At 50.9% G+C, this 12,500-nt stretch overlaps 1 pseudogene; it reads right to left on the bottom strand.

Annotated features, from left to right (window-relative positions):
• The window catches only part of LOC129715183 (ras-related protein Rab-1B-like), a 7,983-nt pseudogene extending 2,162 nt beyond the window's left edge, over positions 1-5,821 (bottom strand).
• Positions 5,822-12,500: the final 6,679 nt, after the last annotated feature.

Below are 12,500 nucleotides of genomic sequence, written 5' to 3'. Positions count from 1 at the left end.
GTCGATGGGTCGTGAGCTGGAGAGAGGGAGGGGGTGGGGGGGGTTTGTGGTCTCCCACCCAGACACAACCTCCCCCACCCTCCACCCCCCACACCTCACTGGTCGGTGATGTCGTACACGATGATGATGCCGTGGGCCCGCTGGGGTAGTAGTAGGGGAGGTGAGGTGCGGGGACGCTCCTGACCTGCAGTGTCCCACTGTGGGGGGTATAGAGAGGAGGGGATTGGAGGGGGGGGAGAGGGATTGGGGGGAGGGGGGAGAGAGAGGAGAGAGAGAGATGGAGGGAAAGAATTTCCTCTGACCATGCACTCAGAGAAACTGGTTCCTCCAGAGATCGAGGAGAGGGGGAGTGAGAGAGAGCGGGAGGAGAGTGACAGAGAGAGGATGGAGGAGAAGAGGAGACAGAGAGAGGGTGAGAGATGGGGAGGCAGAGGGAGCGAGGGGGAGAGAGGGGGAGCGGGAGAGTGACAGAGAGAGGGAGAGAGGGTGGAGGAGAAGGGGAGACAGAGAGAGAGAGAGGGGGGGACAGAGAGAGAGGTGAATGTAAAGGTGAGTCTGGAGTGTGAAAATCTACCCGTGTACTGTTTCCATGCCGGCTCCCCTCTCCCCACTCCCCGCTCCCCACGTTTTCTCTGCCATACTCACGATTTGTAACTTGATGGTTTTGCCATCCAGCTCGATGGTTCTGATCTTGAAGTCGACACCGATGGTGCTGATGTAGCTCTCAGTGTAAGTGTCGTCCTGCAGGGGACACAGAGAGAGAGACAGACAGAGAGGAGGGTGAGAGGGATTGCCATAGAGGGAGTGCAGAGAAGGTTCACCAGACTGATTCCTGGGATGTCAGGACTGTCTTATGAAGAAAAGACTGGATAGACTTGGTTTATACTCTCTAGAATTTAGGAGATTGAGAGGGGGATCTTATAGAAAACTTACAAAATTCTTAAGGGGTTGGACAGGCTAGATGCAGGAAGATTGTTCCCCGATGTTGGGGAAGTCCAGGACAAGGGGTCACAGCTTAAGGATAAGGGGGAAATCCTTTAAAACCGAGATGAGAAGAACTTTTTTCACACAGAGTGGGTGAATCTGTGGAACTCTCTGCCACAGAGGGTAGTCGAGGCCAGTTCATTGGCTATATTTAAGAGGGAGTTAGATGTGGCCCTTGTGGCTAAGGGGATCAGAGGGTATGGAGAGAAGGCAGGTACGGGATACTGAGTTGGATGATCAGCCATGATCATATTGAATGGCGGTGCAGGCTCGAAGGGCCGAATGGCCTCTACTCCTGCACCTAATTTCTATGTTTCTATGTGAGGGTGCTGTCTGAATCATCACTGCTGAAGGGTCACAGAGTGGGACAGCACAGAAACAGGCCCTTCGGCCCAACATGTCCCAGCTACACTAGTCCCACCTGATCCATATCCCTCCAAACCTGTGCCTGTCTAACTGTTGATAGTCCCAGCCTCAACTACCTCCTCTGGCAGCCCGTTCCATACACCCACCACCCTCTGTGTGGAAAAGACTGTTTACCCTCCCTATCATCCGGGAGGCGCTACAGGTCTCTCCGTTGCCGGACCAGCAGGTCCAGGAACAGCTTCTTCCCTGCGGCTGTCTACTCAACACTGTACCTCGGTGACTGCCAATCACCCCCCCCCCCCCCCCTGGACACTCCTCCCACAGGAAAAACACTATGACTGTATGCATGTAAATAGATTCATTTATTGAAATCATATTCTATGTTGCTCTTCCAGGGAGAGATGCTAAATGCATTTTGTTGTCTCTGTACTGTACACTGACAATGACAATTAAAGTTGAATCTGAATCTGAATCTCAGATTCCTATTAAATCTTTCCCCCTTCACCTTAAACTGGTCCTCGATTCCCCTACTCTGGGCAAGAGACTCTGCCCGATCTATTCCTCTCATGATTTTGTACACCTCTATAAGAACTCCCCTCATCCTCCTGCGCTCCAGGGAATAGAAACATAGAAACATAGAAATTAGGTGCAGGAGTAGAGGCCATTCGGCCCTTCGAGCCTGCACCATTCGCCATTCAATATGATCATGGCTGATCATCCAACTCAGTATCCCGTACCTGCCTTCTCTCCATACCCCCTGATCCCTTTAGCCACAAGGGCCACATCTAACTTCCTCTTAAATATAGTCAATGAACTGTGTGGCCTCAACTACCCTCTGTGGCAGAGAGTTCCACAGATTCACCACTCTCTGTGTGAAAAAAGTTCTTCTCATCTCGGTTTTAAAGGATTTCCCCCTTATCCTTAAGCTGTGACCCCTTGTCCTGGACTTCCCTAACATCGGGAGCAATCTTCCTGCATCTAGCCTGTCCAACCCCTTAAGAATTTTGTACGTTTCTATAAGAGACCCAGCCTGCTCAACCTCTCCCTGTAGCTCACACCCTCTAGTCCTGGCAACATCCTCGTAAATCTTCTCCGAACTCTTTCCAGCTTGACAACAGCTTTCCTATAACATGGTGCCCAGAACTGAACACAATACTCTAAATGTGGTCTCACCAACGTCTTATACAACTGCAACATGACCTCCCAACTTCAATACTCAATACTCTGACTGATGAAGGCCAATTTGCCAAAGGCCTTCTTGACCACCGTATCTACCTGTGACTCCACCTTCAAGGAACCATGCACCTGCACTCCTAGATCCCTCTGCTCTACAACACTCCCCAGAGCCCGGACATTCACTGTGTAGGTCCCTGCCCTTGTTAGACTTCCCAAAATTCAACACCTCCCATTTCTCTGTATTAAATTCCATCAACCATTCCTCCACCCACCTGGCCAATCGATCCAGATCCTGCTGTAAAAAGTGGATGTGGAGAGGATGTTTCCACTAGTGGGAGAGTCTAGAGTCTAGGACCAGAGGGCACAGCCTCAGAATTAAAGGACGTTCCTTCAGGAAGGAGATGAGCAGGAATTTCTTTAGCCAGAGGGCGGTGAATCTGTGGAATTCTTTGCCATACAGACGGCTGTGGAGGCCACAAGTCAGTGGATATTTTTAAGGCGGAGATAGATAGATTCTTGATTAGTGCGGGTGTCAGGGGTTATGGGAAGAAGGCAGGAGAATGGGGCTAGGAGGGAGAGATAGATCAGCCGTGATTGAATGGCGGAGTGGACTAGGTGGGCCGAATGGCCTAATTCTGCTCCTGACCCTGGGGACAGTGAGCCCCCCCCCGACTGACAAGCACAGGACGTCGAGCCGACCGATACTCACAGCAAACCGAAGCAGCAGGCAAGACTTCCCGACCCCAGAATCTCCGATCAGCAACAATTTGAACAGGTAGTCACTGCAAAAGACAAAGGAACATGTGGGAACCTGTCACTTGCCCAAGCAGTTGTCCCCACGTGCCTTAAAACCACCTCCATTGTGCCAGTGCCAACACACTCCACTGCGGCAAGCATCAACGACTTCCGCCCAGTTGCACTTACCCCCATCATCACCAAGTGCTTCGAGAGGCTGGTCCTGGCACACCTCAAAAGCTGCCTACCCCCCACACTGGATCCCTATCAGTTTGCCTACCGCAAGAACAGAAGTACGGAGGATGCCATCTCAACGGCACTTCACTCCGCCCTCTCCCACCTTGACAACAGAGACACTTATGTGGGGTTAGGATGCTGTTCAGCGATTAAGCTCAACATTCAACACCATTATTCCATCAAAAATGATCACCAAACTCGGTAACCTGGGCATCGACCCCTCCCTCTGCAACTGGATACTGGACTTTCTAACCAACAGACCCCAGTCTGTGAGGTTAGACAAGCACACCTCTTCAACCCTCACCCTGAACACCGGCGTTCCTCAGGGCTGTGTGCTGTGCCCCCTCCTCTACTCCCTCTTCACCTATGACTGCACACCTGTACATGGTACTAACACCATCATCAAGTATGCAGATGATACAACGGGTGATTGGCCTCATCAGCAACAACGATGAGCTAGCCTACAGGGAGGAGGTCCAGCACTTCGCAGCATGGTGCGCTGACAACAACCAGGCCCTTAACTCCAAGAAGACCAAGGAGCTCATTGTAGACTACAGGAAGTCAAGAGGCGGAACGCACACCCCCATCCACACTAACGGGACGGAGGTGGAACGTGTTTCTAGCTTCAGGTTCCTGGGAGTCAACATCTCCGATGACCTCTCTTGGACCCACAAACTTCTACTCTGATTTTGTGCGTAACCAAGTCAATAAAGAAGGCTCATCAGCGTCTCTTCTTCCTGAGGAGACTGAAGAAGGTCCATCTGTCTCCTCAGATCCTGGTGAACTTCTACCGCTGCACCATCCAGAGAGCATCCTTACCAACTGCATCACAGTATGGTATGGCAACTGCTCTGTCTCCGACCGGAAGGCATTTGCAGAGGGTGGTGAAAATTGCCCAACGCATCACCGGTTCCTCGATCGCTCCCCTCCATTGAGTCTGTCCAAAGCAAGCGTTGTCTGCGGAGGGCGTTCAGCATCGCCAATGACTGCTCTCACCCCAACCATAGACAAAGATTGTTTACCCTCCTACCATCCGGCAGGCGCTACAGCTCTGACCGTTGCCGAACCAGAAGCTCACGGAACAGCTTCTTTCCGGCGGCTGTCACTCTACTCAACACGTACCTCGAGGTGACTGCCAATCACCACCCCCCCCCCCCCCGGACACTTATTATTATTTATTCAAATCGTTTGCTATGTCGCTCTTCCAGGGAGATGCTAAATGCATTTCGTTGTCTCTGTACTGTACACTGACAATGACAATTAAAATTGAATCTGAATCTGAAACACACATATTATTTTACATAATAGAGCTTCATAATAGAACAACGTTAGAGCTTTAAGGAGGGGGAATGATTCAATGTGTGAGGGGGGAGAGGGTCAAAGATTAAAAGTGATGAGAGGGGCAAAGTTTAAAGGGGATGAGAGGGGCAAAGTTTAAAGGGGATGAGAGGGGCAAAGGGGATGAGAGGGGCAAAGTTTAAAGAAGTGGGATGCAAGTTTTTAAAACTTTGCCCCTCTCACCTTAAACTAAACACTCAGAATCTTTTTCCGAGGATGGAAAATTGAAATACTAGAGAGCATTGCTTTAAGGTGAGAGGGGCAAAGTTTAAAGGGGGAGGGGCATGAGAGAGGGCAAAGTTTAAAGGGGAGAGAGCCAGGGGCAAGGGGATGGAGAGGGCAGTTTAAAGGGGATGAGAGGGGCAAAGTTTAAAGGGGATGAGAGGGGCAAAGTTTAAAGGGGATGAGAGGGGCAAAGTTTAAAGGGGATGAGAGGGGCAAAGTTTAAAGGGGATGAGAGGGGCAAAGTTTAAAGGGGATGAGAGGGGCAAAGTTTAAAGGGGATGAGAGGGGCAAAGATTAAAGGGGATGAGAGGGGCAAAGTTTAAAGGGGATGAGAGGGGCAAAGTTTAAAGGGGATGAGAGGGGCAAAGATTAAAGGGGATGAGAGGGGCAAAGTTTAAAGGGGATGAGAGGGGCAAAGTTTAAAGGGGATGAGAGGGGCAAAGTTTAAAGGGGATGGGAGGGGCAAAGTTTAAAGGGGATGAGAGGGGCAAAGTTTAAAGGGGATGAGAGGGGCAAAGTTTAAAGGGGATGGGAGGGGCAATATTTTTTTTTTTTTGGCAGAGCTGTCACTGTCACTGCCCCCTTTAAGGAACCTCCCCTTTAAGGGAACCTCCCCTTTAATTGAATATCCGTCGGCGGAGAGATATAAACGCCGCGGCCCCGGCCCCGCACTCACTATTCGGGATTCATGGCGGCTCCTCCTCCTCCTCCTCCTCCTCCTCCCGGCTCCGCGCTCCCTCTCTCTCTCTCTCTCTCTCTCTGTCTCCTTCCCTCTCTCCGCAGATCCCCGCCCCGCAAAATGGCGGCGGCTCCTCCCTCCTCCTCCCCCCGCCGCCGGATGTGACGTCGCTCCGCCCCGCGGGGGCCGCCGGGAGTTGTAGTCCGCCTGGAGTTGTAGTCCACCGGCGTCGGATGTGACGCCGCCGGATGTGACGTCGCTCCGCCCGCGGGGGCCGCCGGGAGTTGTAGTCCGTTGTAGTCCACCTGCGTCGATGACGTCACAAGGACCAGCAGCAAAGACCTTCTAGTCAGAGATCCTAGGACAGGACAATAGGTGCAGGAGGTTACACAGAAAAGCTGGAGAAACTCAGCCTATATATATAGATATAGATCTATATACAGAGATATAGATCTGCTGGCATCTAGAGCAGCGGCTAGATGTCAGCAGATCTATATCGGTGAGACCAAGCGGAGGTTGGGCGATCGTTTCGCCGAACACCTCCGCTCGGTCCGCATTAACCAACCTGATCTCCCGGTGGCTCAGCACTTCAACTCCCCCTACCATTCCCAATCCGACCTCTCTGTCCTGGGTCTCCTCCATGGCCACAGCGAGCAGCACCGGAAATTGGAGGAACAGCACCTCATATTCCGTTTGGGGAGTCTGCATCCTGGGGGCATGAACATCGAATTCTCCCAATTTTGTTAGTCCTTGCTGTCTCCTCCCCCTCCTCAGCCCCCCTGCTGTCTCCTCCCACCCCCCAGCCTTCCGGCTACTCCTCCTTTTCCCTTTCTTGTCCCCACCCACCCCCGCCCCTGATCAGTCTGAAGAAGGGTTTCGGCCCGAAACGTTGCCTATTTCCTTCGCTCCATAGATGCTGCTGCACCCGCTGAGTTTCTCCAGAATAGTTTCTTTATTGTCATTGTAACATGAACCATGTACAACAAAATTTAAAATGTTAGCCAGTCAGTGCACCGTTCAAACATTTCTAAAAGCTAACGATACATACACGGTAAAATATTAAAGATAAACAACTAAATAAATATCACGGACAAAGCACGCATACACACCCAACCCTCCATCCTTCTGTCGATTTCACAGTGTACCACAGTCCCTTAGTCTGTATCGCCCCTGCGTTCCTTGGCAGCTACATTTAGTGCTTTTATAGCAGTGGGGTAAAAACTGTTTTTAAGACTGTTTGTCCTTGTCCTTGTAATGAAAAAATGAAATGAAATGATTCAATTTATTGTCATTGTCAGTGTACAGTACAGAGACAATGAAATGCATTACAGAGACAACGAAATTGTAGATCTGTACCGTCTGCCTGACGGCAACAGTTCAAACAGGGAGTGTCCGGGGTGGGAAATGTCCTTTATGATACTCTGGGATTTTTTTGGTGCAGCGGGAACTGTGTAAGACCTCCAAGGTAAGGAGAGGGCAGCCGACAATCCTCTGGGCGTTGTCGATGGCCCTCTGGAGCGCTTTCCTCTGAGCCGCTGTGCAGCTGGTGTACCACACGCATACACAGTATGTTAGGATGCTCTCAATGGAGCACCGATAAAAGGACAGCAGCAGTCTCTGAGTGATGTTGTTCTTCCTGAGCACCCTCAGGAAGTGCAGTCTCTGCTGGACCTCTGCTGGAGTTGTGGCCATTCGGCCCCTCCAGCCAGCACCGGCCATCCAATGTGATCACGGCTGATCATCCACAATCAGTTCCCCGTTCCTGCCGTCTCCCCCTGACTCCGTTAGCCCCGAATAACTAAGTCTAACTCTCTCTTGAAAACATCAATAGTCAATATTCAATAGTCAATTTAATTGTCATTTGGACCCCTTGAGGTCCAAACGAAATGCCGTTTCTGCAGCCGTACATTACAAACACATAGACCCAAGACACAACATAATTTACATTTTACATAAACATCCATCACATTGCTGTGATGGAAGGCCAAAAAAAACTTATCTCTTATCATCCAGTGAATTTTCTGAAACATAGACAATAGGTGCAGGAGTAGAGGCCATTCGGCCCTTCGAGCCTGCACCATTCGCCATTCGATATGATCATGGCTGATCATCCAACTCAGTATCCCATCCCTGCCTTCTCTCCATACCCCCTGATCCCTTTAGCCACAAGGGCCACATCTAACTCCCTCTTAAATATGGATTTATTGTAATTGATCTGTTCAATTAATTTAATCAATCTCTGTAAAGCACTTTGGTTCAAATACTGGTTTTGTTGAAAAGTGCTATATAAATAAACATTATTATTATTATTATTATTATTATTAAATATAGCCAATGAACTGTGTGGCCTCAACTACCTTCTGTGGCAGAGAATTCCACAGATTCACCACTCTCTGTGTGTGTGAAAAAAAATGTTTTTCTCATCTCGGTCCTAAAAGATTTCCCCCTTATCCTTAAACTGTGTGGCCCCTTGTCCTGGACTTCCCCAACATCGGGAACAATCTTCCTGCATCCAGCCTGTCCAAACCCTTAAGAATTTTGTAAGTTTCTATAAGATCCCCCCTCAATCTTCTAAATTCTAGCGAGTACAAGCCGAGTCTATCCAGTCTTTCTTCATATGAAAGTCCTGCCATCCCAGGAATCAGTCTGGTGAACCTTCTCTGTACTCCCTCTATGGCAAGAATGTCCTTCCTCAGATTTGACGGACTTGTTACGAACATTCTGCTAGTTTGAAAACTCGGGAGAATTCGTGAATAATTCGGGAAAGTGGGACAGGCTCTTTAAACAATGAATTATCCAATGAAACGTCCAGTGAATCGGCCTCCACTGCCTTCCGCGGCAGAGAATTCCACAGATTCACACAACTCTCTGGGTGAAGAAGTCTTTCCTCATCTCAGTCCTAAATGGCCGACCCCTTATTCTGCTAAAGTTTTCACACAGTGCTGGAGTAACACGAAAGTGGTCAGACAGCATCTGTGGAGAGAGTGGTGAATCTGTGGAACTCTCTGCCACAGAAGGTAGTTGAGGCCAGTTCATTGGCTATATTTAAGAGGGTTCTTAAAGGGTTGGACAGGCTGGATGCAGGAAGATTGTTCCCGATGTTGGGGAAGTCCAGAACAAGGGGCCACACAGTTTAAGGATAAGGGGGAAATCCTTTAGGACCGAGATGAGGAAAACATTTTTTTTCAACACACAGAGAGTGGTGAATCTGTGGAACTCTCTGCCACAGAGGGTAGTTGAGGCCACACAGTTCATTGGCTATATTTAAGAGGGAGTTAGATGTGGCCCTTGTGGCTAAAGGGATCAGGGGGTATGGAGAGAAGGCAGGTACGGGATACTGAGTTGGATGATCAGCCATGATCATATTGAATGGCGGGGCAGGCTCGAAGGGCCGAATGGCCTCTACTCTTGCACCTATTTTCTCTGTTTCTATGAGAACGTGGATGAGGTGATGTTTCGGGTCGAGACCCTTCTTCAGGCTGATGGTAGGGAGAAGGAAGCTGGAAAAGGGAAACTTAAAATGCTGTGATTCACAACTCCCTTGGTGAAGAAGGTTTTCCTTATCTCAGTCCTAAATGGCCTAACCCCTTATTCTTAAACTGTGGCCCCTTGTCCTGGACACGATGGGCTGAATGGCCTAAATGGAGAGAGCGAAATGATGCCCGTCTTCTCCCCATAACCTTTGACGATGACTATGATCAGCCATGATCACATTGAATGGCGGTGCTGGCTCGAAGGGCCGAATGGCCTCTACTCCTGCACCTATTGTCTATTGACTCTGGTGGAGATGGGGGAGAGGCAGTGCCGCATTCGCGCTGCAGGGGGCAGAGCTGAGCACAGTCCGGCTGCTGCAACTCCACCGGCGGGCAGCAGATGGAGCTCCTGTTCCCCCTCACTCACTCCCGCTCCATTTGGGCCATTCAGCCCCACCGGCTCCATACTAGCCCCCTCGTTTAAACACTCGCCAATCCTTCCCGCAGCCCCTGTACCTGTTTCTCCTCCTCCTACCATTGGGGCTGCAACTGTCCGCAACTCTCTGCGATTTCTTGGATAATAATAATAATAATATATTTTATTGTCAGTGCAACGAGATTTAGTTTGCAGCTTCCAACCGATGTCAAAGAAAAGTAAAATAAATAAATAAATAAGCCTTGTGACGTGACCATCGGAGGGAGACTCCAGGGGGGGATGCGGGGCACTCAGCAGGGCCGGTTCAGAGCCGCTATAGCTCTGGGATTGAAGCTGTTCCTGAGTCTGGAGGTTCGGGCGTAGAAGGCCTTGTCACGTCTGCCGGAGGGAAGTAGTTCGAACAGCCCGCTACAAGGGTGTGAGGAGTCTTTATGGATGCTGACGGCCTTCCTGATGCACCGTGTGTGGTAGATGCCCTCCAAGGCTGGTAGCTGTGTCCCAATGATCGTCTGCGCTCTGTGGACGACGCGCTGAAGAGCTCTCCTCTCCGTCTCCGTCCAGCTGAGATACCACACAGAGATGCCATACGTTAATATGCTCTCTGTGGTGCAGCGGTAAAAGGTTGTCAGCAGCTGTTGGACAGACCAGTCTGTTCTCAGGAAGAACAGTCGTTGCTGTGCCTTCTTGACCAGCGCAGCGGTGTTGGTGGACCATGTGAGGTCCTCCGAACTGTGAGTGCCCAGAAACTTAAAGCTGGACACTCTCTCCACACAGATGGAGATTGGGGCGTATTCTCCATTATGGGACCTCCTGAAGTCAATAATCAGCTCCTTGGAGGTTTTTAGTGACAAGTTGTTATGTGTGCACCAGTCCGCCAGGTTCTGCACCTCCGCTCTGTCTGACCAGCAACTGCAGTTCCTTCCCACACACTCAATTTGTTCAATATTCCCATATATTCGCTATCCAAGCAGGATATAATGTATAAGTTAATAAGGATGTGTAGGAAGGAACTGCAGATGCTGGTTTACACCGAAGACAGACACAAAATGCCGGAGTAACTCAGCGGGACAAGCTGCTAGCATCTCTGGAGAGAAGGAGTGGGTGACATTTCGGGTCGAGGCCCTTCTACAGACTGGGGTTTGGTGCAGTCTGATCCGCTGAGTTACTCCAGCTTTTTGTGTCTGTCCCAAACATTCCCAGTTAAGGATGTGTTCTCGGTTCAGGAAGATTAGAGGCCCTCGTGTTTTGAACAGCCCGCCTGTGGTCTGAACCGCAAACAGATCAACCTTTAATCCAGGCAGAGAACTCAGTCTCTAATCCCCGAAGCTATAGTAGACTCCTCTCTCCCTCCACCCCTAATGAGTGAGCGCGCAGAGGACTTAAAGCGGACCGTGTAGGATGAATGGGTAGCCCGACTCAATAGGACGAATGTGCCGCGAATCGCGTACCCCTTACAGGTCCGCTTGTGGTCGTTCCGGGTCCCCCCCCATGATCAGACCCACAGGGTGGAACTCAAACGGACCTGAGGGAGACACGCGTCCACGCCGGTCCTGGTTCATCCTACTCGGTCCGCCACGCAGTTTTTCACTTTTAGGTCCGCCCGGGCTCACACCCTGCCGGGTCCGAGTTGATCAGCCCGCGCCCTTCCAAGCAGTGCGCTCCACCCAGTCCGCGCCGACCAGCGATCCCCGCACACTAGTTCTTATCTTACACACACTGGGAACAATTTACAATTTACAAAATCCAAATTAACCTACAAACCTGTACGTCTTTGGAGTGTGGGAGAAACCGGAGCACGCACGCAGATCCCGAGGAGAACATGCAAACTCCGTACAGACAGCACCCGCAGTCGGGATCGAACCCGGGTCTTCAATATCGGGGGATGCGCGGCTACTCTCAGCGCTCAGCGGACCTGAAAGGATGAAGGTACAGCGGACCGAGCATCCGACTCAATAGGACGAAGGTGGCGCGAATCGCGTATCCCTTCTAGGTCCGCTGGTGGTCCATCCTATTGCGTCCGCACTGCAGCCTGCGCCCGAGCAGCAGGTCAGTGGCCGCAGGCTGGTTGGAAGCAAAGTGACCGCAGGCGCGGCGATGCGACTTCAGAACAGTGGGCGCACTGGACAGGGAGAAGCGCGGAAGGACACGGGTCATTAGGAGGGGACCGCGGTAAACACGGTGGATGCTGAAGCGGAGTAACTTAAGTGGTCTGGACTTTCACAGAGTGCTGGAGCTCACAAATAGCTAGAGTAACTCTGCGGGTCAGGCAGCATCTCTGGAGAGAGAAGGAATGGGTGATCTTTCTTGTCGAGGAACCCTTGGCTTCAGAGTGAGCGTCAGGGGAAAGTTTACACTTTGCTTCCAACCAGCCTGCGGCCACTGACCGCTGCTCGCTGCTGGAAGGACGCAGGCTGCCGTGCGGACGCAATAGGATGAACCACCAGCGGACCTGTAAGGGATACGCGATTCGCGGCACCTTCGCCCTATTGAGTCGGGACGTTCGGTCCGCTACACCATCATCCTTTCAGGTCCGCTGCGCGCTCAGAGCTGGGGGTTCGAAAGTTTACACTGAACGGCACAACTCTGGAATAGTCTGAAGAAGGGTTTCGGCCCGAAACGTTACCTATTTCCTTCGCTCCATAGATGCTGCTGCACCCGCTGAAAAGTTTCTCCAACATTTTTGTCTACCTCTGGAATAACTCGGTGGGTTTCCAAGCTTGACCCGCTGAGTTACTCCAGCACTCTGTGAAACGTCACCTATCCATGTTCTCCACAGATGATGCCTGACCCCGCTGAGTTTTATTTTAGGAGCGTTAAAACTGACTGAAGCGGACCGTGTAGGGTGAACCAG

Source organism: Leucoraja erinacea, unplaced genomic scaffold (genome assembly GCF_028641065.1).
Source record: "Leucoraja erinacea ecotype New England unplaced genomic scaffold, Leri_hhj_1 Leri_1050S, whole genome shotgun sequence".
Classification (NCBI taxonomy): domain Eukaryota; kingdom Metazoa; phylum Chordata; class Chondrichthyes; order Rajiformes; family Rajidae; genus Leucoraja; species Leucoraja erinaceus.
This window is presented reverse-complemented; position numbering and strand designations above follow the sequence as displayed.